Source organism: Ochotona princeps, chromosome 16 (genome assembly GCF_030435755.1).
Source record: "Ochotona princeps isolate mOchPri1 chromosome 16, mOchPri1.hap1, whole genome shotgun sequence".
NCBI classification, from domain to species: Eukaryota; Metazoa; Chordata; class Mammalia; order Lagomorpha; family Ochotonidae; genus Ochotona; species Ochotona princeps.
In genome coordinates this window covers 21,936,406-21,956,892 of record NC_080847.1, presented here as the reverse complement: position 1 = coordinate 21,956,892, position 20,487 = coordinate 21,936,406, and the positions used below count along the sequence as shown (strand labels likewise).

The 20,487-nt window shown below is 49.9% G+C and overlaps 2 non-coding genes across 2 annotated transcripts; one reads left to right on the top strand and one right to left on the bottom strand.

The window, feature by feature from the left end:
- The first annotated feature begins 17,835 nt into the window (after positions 1-17,835).
- Positions 17,836-17,918, top strand: TRNAL-CAG (transfer RNA leucine (anticodon CAG)). Its single transcript has one exon. It is a non-coding gene; the product is annotated as a tRNA-Leu (tRNA).
- A 250-nt stretch (positions 17,919-18,168) lies between these two features.
- TRNAL-CAG (transfer RNA leucine (anticodon CAG)) lies at positions 18,169-18,251 on the bottom strand. Its single transcript has one exon. It is a non-coding gene; the product is annotated as a tRNA-Leu (tRNA).
- Between the last annotated feature and the right edge of the window lie 2,236 nt (positions 18,252-20,487).

Below are 20,487 nucleotides of genomic sequence, written 5' to 3'. Positions count from 1 at the left end.
CTGCTGGTGTCTGTAGCTGTCCTGGGCTCAGGACCTCATCCTCAGGGCACCTGGCTCCCAGCTGCCACCTCTCTATGTCTAAAAATCTCTCCCCCACATCCCCACCCCGCCTTGCTTTCAAAGACACCATCAGGGCCCACTCCAACAGCCCACGCTAATCTCTCCAAACCAAGAGTCTTCACCACTTGACCTTCATTTCACCGATTGATCTCGGAGAGAGTGAGTACTCCTTTCTACTGGATTCGTGGCCCAAATGCTCTGAAGCCAGGAGGCAGGAGCTCCTTCCAGGTCAGCCACATGGTTCGCAGAGACCCAATTGCTTGAGACTCGACCTCTGCCTCCCAGGGTGTGTGCATTACTAGGAAGCTGGCACTGCAATCAGAGCAGGCACTGGCACCCAGGCGTGGGACAGGAAATGCAGACATCAACTTCCAGCCCCACAGGCATGCCCTTTTTCTCTACAAGGTAAAATGTACCATTACTGGATCTGGCGAAATGCCTCAATTGACTATAATCCTCCTCTAGGAAGTGCAGGATCCCATATCGGAGCCATTTCCTGTCTTGGCTGCTCCACTTCCCATCCAGTTCCCTGCTTATGGTCTGGGGAAGCAGAGGAGGATGATTCAAGGCCTTAGGCCCCTAAAAGATGCTGCTGGCTTCAGATCAGCTTAGCTGTGGCCATTGCAGCCATTTGGGGAATCAACCAGCAGATGGAAGACCTTTCTCTCTATCTCTTCTTCTCTGTAAATCTGCCTTTCCAATAAAAATAAATCTTTTTTTAAAAGTACCATTTCCAAAGCTGAGGTAGGACCTTGGGTGTCTTCACGTGGCCATCATGCAGCCTGCCACAATGACACAGAGGGATGAACATTTTAAATCCTGCAGGGCTTGAAGCAGAGGGATGGCAGCTGAGCCACACATTGAATGGGCAACACCCCACCCCCCATGCACCTGGGACCTTCTCTTCCACCTGAGGAGCTCAGTTCCCTTAAAACCCCTGCTGAGTCCCAAGTGCTGAACAAAGCTCGGGGGAGCCCTCCGCTGCATCACAACACTGCAAACAATAGGATGCTTGTATTTGAGGCAGTTTCGAAAACAGTAGGGTGTTTTTGTTTGGCTTTTGGTTTGGATTTGGTTTTTTTTGGTTTAAGCCCACTTTCATTCCTTTCAAATGGCAGTGAGCAACATTGAATCGCAGCACTGTTTTTTTCCCCACCAAACCCACTTCATTGCCAACCCTCCCCTCCCAGCCCTCCTCCCCTAAGCAAAAGTGGGAAGGGTTGGGACTGCCGGGAGTCAACACCGGCTCTATGAGAGTCCTGGGTTTCAGGCATGGATGGGGGGCAGGGAGCCTGTGTCTGAGGGCGGGTGTCCCCACTAGGAGCACCTGCATGACCCTTCTGACTCTATGCTCCATTCTACAAAAGCCCCCTAATCTGCGACATCTCCTGCTGTGTGTTAGGCTGGGCTTCCCTTTGGGTGGAGCTAGAGCGCATTGGGAAGGAAGTGGCTGCTTCAGGCACTGGGCAGATGTTGGTGTGTACCTTGGGTGTGCTAGAAACTGACCACTGAGCTCTGAACTGGGGCAGGAGCCCCTCCCTCAGGGTGGCTGATGGGGGAGATGGCCTAGAGGAAACCCATCATTATTATCTGGGATAATGTTGCCAGCGTGAAAGAGCAGGATGCATAGGTGAGGATGTGCTGAGGATGGAGGAGGTCTAGGTAGCCTGATGGGGGAGGTCTGAGCAGACATTTGAAGGATGAATAAGAGCCAGACAGGAGAGCAGTATTCTAGGTAAAAAAGACCACGGCATGTGCAAAAGCCCCGGGACAGGACAGACCCTGGGTTCTTCAAGGCAGCCAAGGTTCAGGATCACTCAGATCTGAAACTCTTGGTAACAGAGGGGATTTATTTAAAATAAATAAATAACCCATTGAAGGATAGCTACACTGCTTGATCTGTTGTTTCGAGGAAATGTCAGGGAACCAGTGTTGTGCTGCAATGTGTTATGCCACCACCTGCCATGCTACCATCCCTTATGAGTGTTAGTTCAAATCCCAGCTGCTCCATTTCCCATAAACTCCTGGGAAAGCAGCAGAAGATGGTTTAAATGCTTGAACCCCTGCTACCCATGAGGGAACCTGAATGGAGTACGAACTCCTCCCATTGTAGCCTGGCCCAGCACCAGCCATTGTAGTCATTTGAGAGCAAACTAGACGATAGAAAATCTCTCTTTCTCTGTAACTCACTGCCTTTCAAGTAAATAGTGTTTTTTTGTTGTTGTTGTTTTGTTTTGTTTTAATTACAGAAATTGGGCCTAGCATGGCAGCCTAATGGCTGACGTCCTCATCTTGCACGTGCCGGAGTCCTATACGGGCACCAGTTTGTGTCCTGGCTGCACTACTTCCCTTCCAGCTCCCTGCTTGTGATCTTGGAAAGCAGTAGAGAATGGCCCAAAGCCTTGGGATCCTGCATTTGCAAGGGAGACCCAGAAAAAACTCCTGGTTCCTGGCTTTGGTTTCGCTGAGCTCCAGCCATTGTGGCCACTTCTGGCTTGTAGATCTGCCTTTCCAATAAAAATAAATAAATCTTCAAAAAAAAAAAAAAAAAGAATTACAGAAATGTTCCTGACCAGTTCATCGCAGCCTCCAGTAGCCTATCATAAGAGGTTGCCAAGTCGGGCCCGGCGGCGTGGCCTAGCGGCTAAAGTCCTCGCCTTGAAAGCCCCGGGATCCCATATGGGCGCCGGTTCTAATCCCGGCAGCTCCACTTCCCATCCAGCTCCCTGCTTGTGGCCTGGGAAAGCAGTTGAGGACGGCCCAGTGCATTGGGACACTGCACCGGTGTGGGAGACCCGGAGGAGGTTCCAGGTTCCCGGCATCGGATCGGCGCGCATCGGCCCGTTGCGGCTCACTTGGGGAGTGAATCATCGGACGGAGGATCTTCCTCTCTGTCTCTCCTCTGTATATATCTGGCTGTAATAAAATGAATAAATCTTTAAAAAAAAAAAAAAAAGAGGTTGCCAAGTCAAGTCCGATGACAAAGCACCTTGCCAATTAGCTTGTGCACCCTGCTGCGGAATTGGCTAGTTACTATTCCTTTGTTCTTAGCTACCCAACTGATTCATTCACTTCTTTGTACCTCACTCCAAACCTGCCCTTTCCCCTCTGTTCACTGCTACCATCGGGCCTTGCCTATCCGAGGTTTTCTTTTCTTTTTCCCTCAGCACCTGTATGAGTAGAAGTACACAAACTTAACTTTCTGATTCTAAATATTTTATTGTGTTATTTAAATGGAATATAATGGAATATATATATTGAAATTTGACTCAGACTTAACACACCTGGAAAATTCTCTATGCTAAGACATGAAGACTAGCCTTATTGTTTTTTTTCCCCCCTGCACACCCTGAGATAATAAAGCTGTTAGAATCCTTTACTACTGAATATAATCATTCTTTATCTAGTGTCCCCAGTGGTGGACACCAAGGTGCTTTTCATAATTCGTTATCTAATCTCCCCATGGGTGGCTCCCAATCACCTCACTACAATAGCATATATGAGCATTCTCAGTGACACATCCCTGCACCCCTGGGTGCGACTTGCTGTTGGAAGTATTAAGGTGAAGGGCATTTACATTTAAACTGTCTTATAGATACAATCAGACTTCTATGTCCATGGATTCAATCAACTGTGAATCAAAAACTCACACTTTTTCTTCCCTCTTTCAAGTGGATAGAAATAAAATAATATTTAAAGATAAAAGAAAAAATCGTGTTTGTTTTTTTTAAAATTTATTTTTACTGCAAAGTCAGATATACAGAGAAGAGACAGAGAGGAAGATCTTCACTCCCCAGGTGGACGCAATGGCCAGTGCTGCGCCTATCTGAAGCCAGGAGCCAGGAACCTCCTCCAGGTCTCCCACGCGGGTGCAGGATCCCAAGGCTTTGGGTTGTCCTCGACTGCTTTCCCAGGCCACAAGCAGGGAGCTGGATGGGAAGTGGGTTGCCGGGATTAGAATCAGCACCCATATTGGGATCCTGGCATATGCAAAGCAAAGACTTTAGCCGCTAGGCTACAGCGCCAGACCCACCTTTTTAAGATTTATTGACTGTCATTGGAAGCACAGACCCACAGAGAGAAGGAGAAACAGAAAGATCTTTCATTTACTGATTCAATCCCCAAATGGCTGAAATGTTCAGAGCTGATCCAATCCAAAGCCAGGAGCTTCTTCTGTGTCTCCCATGTGGAGGCAAGGTCCCAAGGCTTTGGGCAATCCTCTATTTCTTTCCCAGGCCACAAACAGGAAGCTGGATGGGACGTGGAGCAACTGAGACATGAACTGGCACTCACATGGAATCCTGGTGCCTAGAGCTGGAGGATTAGTCAATCGAATCATTGTGCCGGGTCCAAAAAAGGTGTTTTGTGTGTGTGTGTGTGTGTGTGATGTTTACATAGTTAATCAGACTGGGAAGCATTAAGCGTTGGGGAAAATTAGGTGTGATCACTGTTTCCAAATTTTCTTTTTCTTCTTGTTTCCAGGGGAAGGAAGGAAGTAAGGGCCATCCCCAGCCTCCCAACCACCCCAGAACCCCGGCATGGGGAAAGGTCAACTGATGTCAACCCAAGGTCCTGATATGGCACACCTTTGAAGGTTCTGCCCATGTGGTTTCAATAGTTCTGAAATATTCTCTATCTTGCCAATCCAAGGATGAGGAAATCCTGCCAATGTCCATTGGCTGACATAGTTCGCTTAGAGTCTCCATTCACCCAGATATTTGCTGTCAACGCTTGGCTGGGGTAGTTGTCTAATTAGTCTGTCCCCCTGCACTGGTACCAGATGTCATCTGCAGGCTGCAATGGGCTGCCATATCATCCATGTGCATCAGTGCTGCCATCCACTGCTCTGTATTGTCTACCAAGGACAACCAGTTTTCGAAGGTAAACCCAAGGTCCAGGGCCAGGTGACCTGGGCTCTGCCATACTCCTACCCTTGGGGTTCCTAAAAAAGTTTTTAAAAATAAGATTTTCAGAAAAAAAAAAGTGTTTATGTGTATAGGCTTTTTTTTTTACCCCCTTATCCCTGTTCTGTAAACAATGCAGTATAGCAACTATTAGACATCATTTACACTGGATTTGTTACCCTAAGCACCTGCAGATGATTCAAAATCTATGAGAGAACCTAAGTTATATCAAAATATCACACCACTTTCTCTCAGTTTTTGGTTTGCATTATTTACTTTCATCTTCTTGAATGATACAGCAAGAGAGGGAAAGAGATATCTTCCCTGGTTCACTCCCCAAAGGCTGCCCACGCACCTGGTAGAAGCCAAGTAGAAGCCAAGAGCCCAGAAGTCCACCTCCACATGGGTGGCAGGGCCTGGTGCACTTGTGGCATCCTCTGCTGCCTTCCAGGGCACATCAGAAGAAAGTTGGATGACTGGCACTCCAACAGGGGGTGTAGGTAGGCATTTCAGGAGGGTGGTTTACCCCACATTTCCACAAGCTAGAAACTTGCACCTTCAGCGACATTTTGTCATCCTTGAGATGACAGAATCAATCCTCCATGAATACCAAGGGGCAACTGTATTAGCCAACTGTCCCCAAAGGCCACCTGAGTTACCACCATCAACTATCTTCATTATTTGCCTACTCCTGGGACATGTATGAGGAAGCACTCTAGACTAACAAGCAAACAAAACAACTCGTCCTTTCCATTTGCTTTTCATAATCCTTCCTGGCTTCTACCCTGGTGTAGTAAGACATTTAAACTGGCTCAAAGGGGAGATGTGTGGCCTTTGCCCTCAGTCTCTGGGAGCTAATCTCTGAACCCTGGGGAAGTCCCACCTGATAGAAACGCCTTTGTTCAAGGTGAGGTTTTGCTCCTGACCTATGACCTGCGGTAGAATGGGGTCTGGGCACCTCTGTTATCAGCTCGCACAGCTCTGCCTTCCTGGAGCTGAGGCAGAGCTTGGCTCCCTGGGCCATCAGTTATCAGCTGTGCCAGAAGGCGCCCTAAGCAAGGCTCCAGCACAGGGAGAGGGCCCAGGACGCTCCAAGGCTGAGCAGAGTAGCTTCGATTGCTAGAGTCCGGCTTTGCAGATCCGTAAGGCCAACCAGGCTTGGAGACGTCCCTGAACTCTGCCGGTGGGGTGTGCCACACCCTTGGTGGCCCGGGCTTCCAAGCGCCACCCCCCCACCCCCCGCGGGGCTTCTCCAGGGCTTCCTCATCCCTGACTTGGTCACTGATGGTTGCTATGGGTACGGGAGGTGGGTGGAGTAGGTCCCTAGGCAGGAGCTCACTCTAGCTTCACCCCAGAATGCAGCACATCTAAAGGCTAATAGATAACAGATAGACCAATAATGGACAAGGGCCAACATTCCTGACCGTATTAGGGCCTAGGTAGGGCCAGAGCCAGTATCTACCTCAGAAGGAGTATAAAGCTTTTGTTCTTGCAGCCCATCCTGCTCCTTGTCCTTTGCACGTGGTCCCTGTCACCTCTGCTCCCTTTTTGCTGCACTTGGAAGAGGCCCGGGAGCGAACTGGTGGTCATCAAATCTAACATCTTTTGCGGAACCTGGGAGGCGGGTGCAGGCCCACTCCTTCCTGCGGAGCCTGGGTCTGCCCTCCCCTCTCCGAGTTGTTGACCTCCTGGAGCACTTGCCGATCTCGGGGTAGGACACTCGTGAGCAAGGTAAGACCCTCCGTTTAACTGCTCCTGTCCGGAAACTCCTCTTTTCCATCTGTTCCATTTAAACAGTATGCACGCTGACCCCGGCCGAGCGGTCAGTGTCTGGGAGACATCCCTTTCACCAATCTCCCATTTGGGCACTCACGGTGCTGACAGGGCCCCCAGTGTCTCAGGAGACATCCCACTCACTGGCTGCGACGCCCACCCCTTGGGGAACCAGGTTCCCTTCCTAGTTTCTCTTTTTCTTTTTTTTAAGATTTATTTATTTTTATTGCAAAGTCAGATATATACAGAGAGGAGAAGAAACAGAGAGGAAGATCTTCTGTTGGATGATTCACTCCCCAAGTGACCACAATGGCCGGTGCTGAGCCAATCCGAAGCCAGGAGCCTCTTCCAGGTCTCCCACACGGGTGCAGGGTCCCAAGGCTTTGGGCCGTCCTTGACTGCTTTCCCAGGCCACAAGCAGGGATCTGGATGGGAAGCAGGACCACTGAGATTAGAACTGCGACCATATGGGATCCTGGCGCTTGCCAAGGTGAGGACTTGAGCCGCTAGGCCATCGTGCCAGGCCCCTAATTTGTCTCTAGAAGTGGGGACACCTTCGTTGAGGGTTGAACTAGCCGTGAGACAATCGGGACAGAATGGGCAATTCATAAACTCGGGGCTATGACCCACAGACTCTTCTCAGAAGTTTATTGGCCAACTTCAAAAATATGGGGCTAGGCCAAGACTTACGCCGAAATGTTTCATTTTTTAGTGCACCAAGGCTTGGCTACAATATTTCTTAGACAATGAATCCAAGTGGCCAGTGGAGCACACGTTTGATTCGTGCGTTCTCACAGAGTTAGAAAATTTCTGTCGACGCAGTGGCAGGTGGTCTGAGATGCGCTATATACAAGCCTTCTGCAATCTTCACTCCTGTCCCATGCTTTGTTCCTCCTGTTCTGTTTCCCAAGTCCTCCTGACAAAAGCCCAACAACATTGTCTTTAGAAAGATTCCTTGGATTTGAATTCAAAACCTGACTTAACCGAGACAACTAAATCTGGTCAGCTTGTTGGAGATTCTCAGATTAGAACGCTCTCTCCAAGTCTCCTGAACTCCTGGGATTCTCTTCTAGCCCCTTCACTCGCCCCCTTCTTTCATCGCTTCCACCATTTCTCCTCCCGCTTCCACGTCTAGCCCAGTGGACTTATCTTCAGACCCTCAACCAGACCCCTCCCCTTTCTTTTTCTTCACAGGTCCCGCCCCTGAAAAAGACATCACCTCTGCCTCCTCCACCAGAGACACCCCTCTCTCCTCCCGCCTGTCCCACCCTGACTCCATTGGCTGGGCCATCCCCTACTCTGTTTCTCCCCACAGCACCATCTTCAGAATGGGTGCCAGTCCTGCCTCCAACTTTCGAGCCTTGCCAAGTGTCGCTCCCATCTTTGCACCGACTCAAACCCTGCCTCTTAATTGCTGCTGGCGCCAGACCTGAGGATGTATTTCCCCTCACCGCAGTATATAACTCTGCCCGCTGCTCCACCTACACCTTACCCTCCTCCGGACACGTTAGTGTCTCTTCCTTCACCCCTTACCCAGCCACCTTACACACAGGCTGTGCCTACCCCTCTGCCAGAACTGCTGCCCTGTCCTGCCACTGTGGCGCGCCACCCCTAACATCTGACTCAACTGCCCGTTTCCTTAGGGTTTACCCACATCTCTCCCATCTCAGTCACTCATATACCTTACTTTCTCAAATACCTCCAGACACAACTCACTTTGCAGTATTAGATCTCAAAGATGCTTTTTTCACTATACCTCTTCATAAGGACTCATATCACCTGTTTGCCTTTGCTTGGGAGAACCCGGAATCTGGCCATTCACAGCAACTCACATGGACTGTCCTCCCCTAAGGGCTCAGAGACAGCCCCCATTACTTCAGCCAGACCCTGGCCAAAGACCTCCTGACATTTCACCGAAACAACTCCACCTTATTACAATATATGGATGATCGACTGGTGTGCAGCCCATCCCTAGAGGCATCGCAGGTTTCCTTAGCAGCTTTACCGAATTTCCTGGGAGATAAAGGTTACAGGGTCTCCCCTAGTCAAGGCCCAACTTCCATCCACACAGGTAACCTATCTAGTGTTCTCCAGCTGGAAAAAAATCCCTTACAGGGGACAGGATCCAGACACTTAAAAGATCTCCAGCCAGCTACAGACACTGACCTCCTACTCTCATTTCTGGGATTGGTAGGTTTCTTTCGATACTGGATACCTAACTTTGCAGTGTTAGCCAAACCTCTCTACCAGGCTACTAAGGACACACCAAGGGACTTCTTACAACACCTAAAGAGATAGCACAGGCTTTCTCATCTGTGGGACTTACTAATCTCTTCTCCAGTTTTATCCCTCCCAGACCCCTGAAGACCTTCCCACCTTTATACGGATGAAAAACAGTGAAAATTAGGCCTGGCGGTATGGCCTAGCGGCTAAAGTCCTCGCCTTGAACGCATTGGGATCCCATATGGGCGCCGGTTCTAATCCCGGCAGCTCCGCTTCCCATCCAGCTCCCTACTTGTGGCCTGAGAAAGCAAAGCTTTGGGACCCTGCACCCGCGTGGAAGACCTGGAAGAGGTTCCCGGCTTCGGATCGGCGCAACACCGGCCGTTGCGGCTCACTTGAGGAGAGAATCATCGGACGGAAGATCTTCCTCTCCATCTCTCCTCTCTGTGTATCTGACTTTGTAATAAAATAAAAATAAATTAATCTTTAAAAAGAAAGAAAAAAAAGAAAAACAGTGAAATGTAGTGGACCTACTGGTACAACCAATGGGCTCAGCTCACTGGCCGGTAGTCCATCTTTCTAAACAACTGGATCTCACAGTCAAGGGGTGGCCAGCCTGCTTACGGTCCCTAGCAGCCAAGGCGCTCCTTACCAGGGAAACTCTCAAATGAACTCTTCAATCACCTATGAGTGTTCATAATCTCAAGGACCCTTTCAAGAACAAAGACTCTGCCATTACTTAGCCCCCCCCCCCCCAGATTCAGGACCTACACCTACTCTTCATTGAAAATCTGGATATCACTTTAAGCCTGCTGCCACCAGTTAAACCAGCCTCTCTCTCCTTCCTCCCTCAGCAGAGCCTGAGACTGCATACTCCTGCCCGTAGGTGATCTACTTGACTCCCTGAGATGGACTACAGGACCAACCTCTCACCTCAGCTGCTCTCACCCTCTTTGTAGACAGCAGGTCAATATGCAGAGTGGAAGGACACCGGACTCTGTCATGCAGCTTACACGCTGGCAACACCGGATGCAGTCCTTGAGGCACAAAGTCTGGGGTGGGGGAACTACCTCTCAGAAGGCGGAACTATGTGCACTCATGCAAGCATTAACACTAGCCCAGGGGGAAGTGGGTTAATATTTACACTGAATCTAAGTATGCCTTTCTCATTACACACTCATATGCTGCTATTTGGTAGGAGAGAGGCTTTCTCACCACCAAAGGCAACCCCAATATATAAATGCTTCCCTCATAACCAAACTCCTCCAAGCTCTTTCCCTTCCAGAATAGGTGGCAATCATCTATTGTAGGGGACATTAGTCCTCTACAGACCTGGTGATGAAAGGCAATAACAAGGTGGACCAAACCACAAGACACCTGACCATCCAGGCAGCTATGGCTCCAGTTTCTGTCATATTCCTGTCTACCTCCCTCCAACCTGTTTATTCTCCACAGGAGTGACAGGACCTGCTCAACACAGGGGGACAGGAACATCTGGATGGTTAGATTTTTGTGGGAGACAAAATAACTTTGTCCTCCCTTACTGCCATACCCTTACTTCCTGATAGTTGTAATTCTTTACAGGTGGGGCTGGACTCAGTGCTCAGGCTTTGAACACCTCTGTTCTCTTGCCCTCAACATGCGGGCACTTGTCCGACAGGTACATGCTTTCTGCCCAACCTGCTCCACGGAGTCTCTTACGCCAAAGGTGTCTATCCACCAACTTAGGGGATACCAGCCACGTGAAGACCAGCAAAATAGACTTCACTCATATGCCCACTCAAGAAATCCCATTATCTCCTTACCATGGTTGATACTTTTTCAGGCTGGGTGGAACCATTCCCTACAACCAAAGAAGCCTTGGCTGTGGTGACTGAGACTCCACTAAAACACATCATCCGCCAGTTCAGCCTGCTCTTATCCATTCAATCCGATAATGGCCCAGCCTTCATTTCCCAGGTCACGCGGCATGTGTCAGAAGCACTACATATCACCTGGAAACTCCACATCCCCTATCGCCCACACTCTTCAGGGAAGGTGGAGAGGACTACTGGTTATCATCAAAGACCATCTTAGCGAATCCTGGAACTCAAATCCTCCTGGATAGATTTATTCTCCTTAGCCTTACTACACATTTCAACTGCTCCTCATAAGCCTCTTGGACCAAACCCCTTCAAATTGATGTATGGTCAACCCTTTCTGGTGACTCACCAACTTCCAATAAAATCTCCATTAGCTAACTACCTGCCTTGTCTCTTTCTTCTTTGCAACCTTCTCCAGGAACACGCGGACCAGTGTCTTCCACAACCTGAATCGACCTCAACAACGAACTCAAAACACCCTACCTTTTCAACCAGGAGACCGGGTGTTACTCAAAACCCTCAAGCCGGAGTCACTCCAGCCCCAGTGGACCGGACTTCACATAGAAATTCTTACTACGCCCACTGTGGCCAGACTCCTTGGCTACTCCTCGTGGTATCACCTTTCTCACCTTAAACCTGTTCAGACATCTACCTCATCGCAGTGGGAAGTGCAACGAACTGGGCCTACTACTCTTACCTTTAAGTGCCAGCATGCCAAATCGCCCTGCTCCTTCCCCTCATCAGCTCTGAACAGGCTCCTCTCTATCGCTTCACCATTACACAGGCATTCAATAAGATGGATCACACACAATACCATCCACTTGCAGTTCAGGACTGCCCTTTGCCCTGCCCAGGACCTCTAGTTATTCCATTTAGACAGAAAGACCTCTTAATGAGAGACTCCTTTCATGGAGGTGGCCTAACTGGCTCACCTAATTATTGGATAAGAAAACTAATTTGTTTTCCCTATCGACAGACCAACTCTGCCTGCAAGACTCAATGGCCCGAGAACTACGGTTGTCCCTGGAGTTCATGTGTCCTTGATTGGGCTAATGGGGGACTCAGAGACCCTCACAAAGGACCTGCCGGGTCTGATGCACCACTCTGGCAGGCCTCATGGGCAAAGGGATACCCACTCATAACTCTTTATTGGAGAACCCTCAATCGATACGCTCCTATGCCATTAACTTGGAGTTTTGTTATCCAGGACCCAGATCATCATCGATGGAGCCTTGGACAGACTGGGGGCCTCTATTGGGACGGTATACATTCTAGTTACCCATCCCAGATCACTACCAGAACAAGAACCCTTGTCCTTCCCCCACCATCCATTCATAACCTCTCCTTTGATATACGAACCCAAGAAGAAGCCTAAAACCAACAGACTGACCTTTCATTTGGCCGTTCCCCAGGGTTACTACCTCCAAGAAGGACACCACGAACTCCCAAAGCGGGCATGAGAGCTTCATTCTCCTGGCTCAGTTTCATTAGACAAGCCCTGCTTTTGCTCAAGCAGACAGGCCTGCACAACAGTACGTATGACTTTTCTGTGTGCCTGCCTCTCTCTCCCCCCACTAATTGCAGTGCCCCTCACTAGCGCACTCCCATATAGACCACCTCAGTTCTCAGATATCACAATACCCCGCATGCCTCTACAAGACATAGGGACTCAGAACCTCACCTATTATGTCTCTAGTCTCAACTGCCCACCCTACCTACTAAATATGTCAGACCACACGGTGGTATGCTCAAACTCAACAAGGGCACCCAAGGGCCGATATTTCTGGTACAATGGAACACTGTATAAGACCTTTGATATCTCCCAGAATCTTACGTGTCTCCCAGTCCTATTGGTACCCCAACTAACACTGCTCTCTTGGTTGGAGGCTAAACAGGAAATTTCAAACTCCCAGGGTCTTGAGAAAACCAAATGGGCATTCTTCATTCCAGCATTGACAGGCATGTCAGTTGCGATCTCCCTACCGGGGGTAGACTTCAGTGCAGGAGCTCTGGGTCATACCATCATCGAGGTCAATAAGCTCCAGGCTGACCTCAATCAGGTAATAGAAGACTCGGCCCGGTCCCTGAGGTCCCTGTAGCGACAAATCACCTTACCGGCTGAAGTGGCACTCCGGAATCGACAAGCCCTGGATCTTCTTACCACAAGTAGAGGAGGAACCTACATCTTCCTACAGGAACAGTGTTGCTACTATGTTAATGAATCGGGCATAGTAGAAACCAGGATACAAAATCTCCTGTCAATAAGGAATCAACTTTGTCACTTTTATACGTGTTGTTTTTCACTATTATTATCAGGTGTTTTTTTTTTTTTTTTTGTAAATGACTCCCACATTTTGTATCTTATTTTCAAAGACTTTCCAGTCCAACCTTAAAATGTCTCCTATAAGTTCTGCCAGTAGTTCTAAGTTTCACCCCTTAAGCTTAGATTTGAAAGTCGCGTGAAACTTCTGCAGTGAATAGTATAACCTCTGACTTTAAATATTTCCCAAACAGGGGAGGCAGCAGAAATGGCTCAAGTACCTAGGTCCCCATCACTCATTTCAAAGCCCTGGGCTGTTCCTGGCTCCAGCCCGAGTGCAGCATTTGGGAGTAACCCGGAGTGGGAAGCTGCAACTCTTCCTTCTTTTTCTCTTGCCAACAATAGCTAAATAGAAAAACAAACAGGCCTACAATTCAGAAACACAACATTTTATTTGAAAGGCAAAGCAACAGAGGGATCTTTTCCATCCACTGGTTCACTCCCCAAATGACAGCAACAGCTGCTGCTGCCTGTGGCCCAGCCGAAGCCAGGAACCAGGAGCTGCATCCAGGGCTCAAACATTCAGGGAGCCATCTTCTGGTGCAGGAGCTTAGCCTGCAGCACCACAGGGCATCCGTCGCAGAGGGGGGCTGAGCAGCCTGGTGACTAAGTGGAGGGAGGGGGTCTGGGAAAGCATCTATTTCTGGGGGAGGCCAGCGGAGCTGGGGGGCACAGTGGAGTCCCAGGTGCCCGCTGTACTTTCACAGAAGAGGAAACAGAGACTGGGGAGAGACAAAGACTCACACAGGGTCACACCCTCCTCACCTCTGCCCGACTAGAGGCATCAGCCAAACCTGAGCCCACATTTCTCATCCCGCACAGGGATCTCAGAGGCAGCTATGCCCGAGGGGCTCTCCTAACCCCAGCTCCTGTCACCCCTTTCCAGCTGCTTCTACCCTCTGCTTCCCTTCTAGCCTGAGCCCTTGCTGCTCCTGCCCAACCCCATTGACAGGGTCTGGACAATTTGGCAAATGAGAGATGCTTGGGTAGTGGGGAGGGATGACAAGACCCCTTCTGCATCCTGCTGCAGAAGAACTTTGGGAGGGACGTGAGATGATTCTCAATGGTCCGGAGGCAGTCATTTACTAACAGGAAGCACTTTGTTCTGCACTGGCTTTCAGTCTGCGCATGCCCAGGAGAAAGCCCTGGTTCCTGCTATGTGCTTTCCACCAAATCCTGGTCACAGCTCTCTAACAGCTACAGTTCTGGCTAGGGGTTCTGGTTCCTATACTTTAAGGACGTGGCACTGAAACAAGGGCAATGGGAGGCAAGCCAGAGCCAGACCTGCCAGGGGAGGGGGGCACAGAGTTCCCACGTCTGCTCTATCGGTGCCCTTCTCCCAGCCCTGCCCTGTACCCAGCAGGCCGGAAGCTCTTGGGTAGAACTCCAAACCAGGGTATTGTTCTCATGTGTTTATTTTTAACATGACCTTCTATTCATGCAGAATCATACAGGTTTTCCATACAAGAATACTTTGAATTTCTTTTAAAAATTACATTGATTTTACAATCTTTTAAAAGAAATATTCATTTGAAAAGCAGGCTTGCAGAGAGGAAAGACAGAAAGATCTTCCACTCACTGGTTCACTCCCCAAATGGCTGCAATGGCCAGAGCTGAGTCAAGCTGAAGAGCCCAGAGGCTCTTCTAGGTCTCTCACATGGGAAGCAGTGGCCCAAACACCTGGTTCATCTCCCACTGCTTTCTCCAGACCGACTAGCAGGGAACTGGATTGGGAGTGGAGCAGTAAAGCAGCCGGGACTTGAACTGCTGGTATTTGGGGGGTGAAGTGGGGTGGGGGCTGCTAGCCACAACATTGGCCTTTCAAGTGACTTTTCACAAGACTATCCAATGGGGGAAAGGACAGTGTTTTCAACAAATGATATTCCAGAAGTTGGATGTTTATTCACAAAAGAAGCTGAGCCCTTACCTTAAACAATGTGCAGAAATGGAAAAGAGGGGAAAGACCTCACTGTGAGACCAAAAACTGTGACACTCCCAGCGGGAAGCTTAGAGGGATGGGGCCATTACCGTCACTGGGGAGTGAAGCAGAGGATGGAAGATCTTTCTCTGTCTTTCCTTCTTTACACAGATCTGCCTTTCTAATAAAAATAAATAAATCATGGGCCCGGCGGCGTGGCCTAGCGGCTCAAGTCCTTGCCTTGAACGCCCCGGAATCCCATATGGACGCCGGTTCTAATCCCGGCAGCCCTGCTTCCCATCCAGCTCCCTGCTTGTGGCCTGGGAAAGCAGTTGAGGATGGCCTAAAGACTTGGGACCCTGCACCCGCGTGGGAGATCCAGAAGAAGTTCCTGGCTCCTGGCTTCGGATCGGTGCAGCACCGGCCATTGCGACTCACTTGGGGAGTGAATCATCGGACGGAGGATCTTCCTCTCTGTCTCTCCTCCTCTCTGTATATCTGACTTTGTAATTCTGACTTTGTAATGAAAATAAATAAATCTTTTAAAAAAATAATAAATCTTCAAAAAAGAAAAAAAACCTGTTACAGATGGCAAGCACATGGACAAATGTTAAATGAATTTGCTAATTAGGTGCAAAATTGGCCTCAACCACAGTGTGTGATCTACTTCTTTCTCATCCTTCCTAGGATCTATATTTTGGTTTTCAAAACATATTTTTAATACTTTTTTTTGGTAAAAAAAGATTTATTTATTGTTACTGGAAAATCAGATATATAAAGATTCACTGATTCAACAACTGGAGATGAGCCAGTCCAAAGCCAGGAGGCAGGGGCTTCCTCCGGGTCTCCCACGCAGGTGCAGGGTCCCAAGGCTTTGGGCCGTCCCTGACTGCTTTCCCAGGCCACAAGCAGGGAGCTGGATGGGAATCAAGGCCTCTAGGATATGAACCGGCGTCCATATGGGATCCCAGCGCAGCAAGATGAGAACTTCAGCCACTAGGCTACTGCACAGGGCCCCAAATGTATTCTTTATTGTCATTTTATTTGAAAGGTTGAGTGACAGGGAGGGAGAGACCGACAGTGCCAGACTCTTCTTCTGCTGGCTCACTCACCAAATGCCAGCACCCTCCAGGTCTGACCTGAGCCCAGAACCCAAACTGGGTCTCCCTGTGAGGGTGGCTTCTGCTGCCTCACAAGCTGGAGATGGGAGGTTGTGGATCCTGGGGGTTCTGGTATGGGAGTCACTCCTGAGATGTTTTTTTGTTGTTGTTGTTTTGTTATGTAAAGATGTGTTTATTTAATCTTTTAGTGGAAAGGCGGATATATACAGAGAGAAGGAGAGGCAGAGGGGAAGACCTTCAGTCCGATGGTTCATTCCCCAAGTGGCCACAGTGACTGGAGCTGAGCCAATCCGAAGCCAGGAGCCAGGAGCTTCTTCCAGGTCTCTCACGCCGGTGCAGGGTCCCAAAGCTTTGGGTTGTCCTTGACTGCTTTCCCAGGCCACAGGCAGGGAGCTGGATGCAAAGTGGGGCTGCCGGGATCAGAACCGGCGACCATATGGAATCTGGCACATGCAAGGCAAGGACTTCAGCCGCGAGGCCACGGCTTCGGCCCGATGACTTTTCTTTTTTTTCAAACAAAAGAGGGTTTAATATGTCCCCAAGTAATCCACATTCACCATACAAATACCAAATGTAGGTAATCAAACAGCAAAAGTCACAACAAATGCCCCCGCCCCCAATACAATAACAGCTGCCGCTACCACAGCCTAGGGACATTGGCATTCACCCTGGTTGTAGATTTTTAGTTTCTTTGCTTATATAAAATATAAATTTACAACATGGATTTTAAAGTTTATATTTTCACATGTACAGTCTGAAATTCTATTTATATTTAAACGCTTTAAAACTTCAGAAATTCTTTAAGAGTCTAGAATTCATTTATACCCTACATACCCAGTTTTCTCTGTTTCATTTTTACATCAGTTGCACGAATGAACTCCAATCATTAAGAAAAGTTTGTTGGTTTTGAAAGGCAGAGTGCCAGAAAGAGTGCACTCGCGACAGACCCATCACGTGCTGGTTGACTCCCCAGATGCCAGCAACCATCTGGGGGAGGCCTAGTGGAAGCCAGGAGCCAGGACTTCCAGCAGGGTCCCCCTCATGGCTCGGTGGGCCTCAAGAACCTGTCCACCGTGGCCTGTCCACCAGGCAGGAAGCACGAGAGCAGGAAGCTGGGCTGGAAGCCGAGCGGGTGGGACTCCTCAAACTGGCAGGCTGCTTAAACTTGCTGCCTGCACTCCAACCAGCATCTGTTTACAAACCACTTTTATTTCAAAAATTTGTGTCCCGCGGCACCCCGACTCAGGCCCTGGTGCTCATCACTGTAGTCTTGCCTTGCTAGGTTTGCCCGGGGGCAGGCGGCTAGACCTTGCCAGCCTGCCCCCAGGAGATGCCTGGGTCCACCCACAGCACCCCGTTTCCCACCAAGACGCAAGTGCGACAGCGAACCCCGCTTCTAGCCCCGCACCTGCCGCCGCTGTGCGCGCTGGTGAATGAGAATGCCGCCCCTTCAGGCTCAGCGTCCTCGGTGCGTTTCTTTCACGCGCCGGGAAACTGGTGTGGGATTTCAGGCCACGGAATTTTGGATCACTTGGGTTTTAGGAGAACGCTGAGACCACGCGGATCACCTCGGGCCAGCAGGACGGCAGTGCGGGTCTCCGTGGCAGGTAGTGTCGCGGAGACTTAACTATATAGGCAGTAGGTTTTACAGCGAGTCAGGATGGCCGAGCGGTCTAAGGCGCTGCGTTCAGGTCGCAGTCTCCCCTGGAGGCGTGGGTTCGAATCCCACTTCTGACAGTATCTGTTTTCTTACCTAATTTTCTCTCCCAAACTGAAGAAGGTGGAATGTACCATACCACAGAGGGAAACCGCTCTTCTTAAATGTCAAAGCCAAATACTTGTCTTCTGGAAGGCAACGTCTTTTGAGTATAGTGAGGATGTGGAAATTTTAAAGCAACATTAAGAAGGCGTAGATCACCTCGTTTGCTTGTGGCGGTAGAATAGTGAAAGTGAGAAAACGAAAAGGTGGAAGAAAAAACACTGCTTTTGTCAGAAGTGGGATTCGAACCCACGCCTCCAGGGGAGACTGCGACCTGAACGCAGCGCCTTAGACCGCTCGGCCATCCTGACTGCTACAGTGGATGTTTGCGTAAGCAATCCTATTCAGAATGTTGGCGATATGCGCATGCGTAGTAAGTTGCTGTAGGCTCATGTTCTCCGCTTGGCCTCGGCGGAGCTGAGTTTCCGCAAGGCTCCGAGGCGACGGCAGAGGGCGCTCGAGGCCCAATGTAAAAGTTGCAGGGCCGTGAGCCACCGGAGCACACCTGAACCTGCACGTAGGCTCTGACCCTTGCTCATCTGCCCTGGTATTTCGGGGTGTCTGTCTTTGGGTGTCTTCTGCATGTGGCACTCCAGCCCACATATCAGAGCTAGTGTATCGACGTCTCTGCAGACGCCCAGACCACGAGACGCCAGGAGATGGAGAGGTCTCGGGCCAGCACTGCAGCTGGGCCGTTTATTTGTGCCAGCAACCTGTTTGTCCAGGCCTCAGCTTGGCAGGAGTCCCGCAGCTGCACCGCTTGATCTTTCGGGCTCCCGAACCCCATGCACAGAACGTGCCTGGCACACAGTAGGTGTTTAGGGAGGACCCGCCCCCTTTCTTCCTCCTTCCGGCCTTCCGTTACTGCTGCTTTTTTTTTTTTTCATTTTTTAAAATTATATTTTTGACCTCCCGTTGCTGCTTGACTCATCTGTGCTCTCCCAGTTCCCGCGGACCCTTCCTCCCCTCCTTTCTCAACCCTACACTTAGGCACTGACTGTGGCTCTAGGGACTGCAAACCCTCCGGGCCGGAGGGTGCACTTCATATGGAATTTCCAAGACGCAAAGCTGCACCCCTGTCCCCTCGGTGCTCCCACCCCTGGGTGGCTGGGTCCTAGAGTCCTGTGCCACAGCAGCAGGCGTTACCCCTCTGCACAGGGGGGCTGGGAAGCCTTCTGTGCGCCTTCATCGGAGTCCCTGGGGCACCCCCAAAAGATGTGAGATTTGGGGTCACATTCACCCTGTGAGACCCTATAGGCAGTATCAGAAAGTGTCCATAACCTTTCCCCCTCCCCCCGCAGTCCCCCCACACCCCGGCAGTCTGGGTCAGGCGGGCTTCTGTGGCAGCCCCCTGGGTTGGGCAGAGGTCCTGATAGACTCAAACTGTCCCCTCCTCCTTCGCTTAGAAGAGTGAACTCCCTTAGGTTTAGTCCTGACTCTGCTAAAACACAAAGTGGCCACTTTGAAGGAAGCCAGCCAGTATTTTGATGGTTTGTCAGGGCAGGGCTTGCTAAGTTCCAGATGCTGTTACCAAAACAGGATTTTTGCTTTGCAGACACATCCACCATGGAATATGAGAACAGGCAAAAAAACAAACATGGGCCTGTAGGGGCGGGGGTGTAGCTGGTTAGGCTGTCATTCGCAATGCAGGTATTCCATATAGGCGCTGGTCTGAATCCCAGCTGCTCCATTTCCCATCCAGCTCCGTATCGCTGCTCCTGGGAAAGCAGGAGAGGATGGCCCAAGTGCTTGGACCCCTGCCATCTATGTGGGAGACCTGTGTGAAGCTCCAGGCTCCTGACTTCAGCCTGGCCCAGCCCTAATATTGTTGGGGCCACTTGGGGACTGAACAAGCAGATGAAAGATATTTCTTTCTGTCTCTCCCAAGCTGAGACTTAGCTGCTGCGCCACAGTGCCTGGAGACTTTGAAACAGCAGAACAGCTGACCCAGAGTCCTGCCTGCCACATCCATTGTGCTGTCTGCTTATCCGGCTTTCCTTGCTTCTGTCTGCACATGGCCCTTGCATGTAGAGTTTGTTGGGGTGGAATACAACTGACCATTGCTCTATGGATATCGAACAATTGTGCAGTCACTCAGAAATTCACTTTACCGTTCCTGTTGGCAAGTGTTGTTTGTTTAAGATTTATTTTATTTTCATTGGAAAGGCCGATTTACACAGAGAAGGAGAAACAAAGATATTCCACTCGCTGGTTCACTCCCCAAGTGGCCTCAACAATCAGAGCTGAGCCAATCTGAAGCCAGGAGTCAGGAGCTTCCTCCGGGTCTCCCACATGGGTGCAGGGTCCCAAGGCTTTGGGCTGTCCTTGACTGCCTTCCCAGGCCACAAGTAGGGAGCTGGATGGGAAGTAGAGCAGCCAGGACAAACAAACACCGATATGGGATTCCGGCACACACACTGCAAGGTGAAGATTTAGCCACTAGGCTATTGTGCCTGGCAAGTGCTTTTTAATCAGTTGCAATATTACACTGCTTTCCTCAGGAGTTAATAACATTTTACATTCAGAGGAGAATAATGATTTTACCTT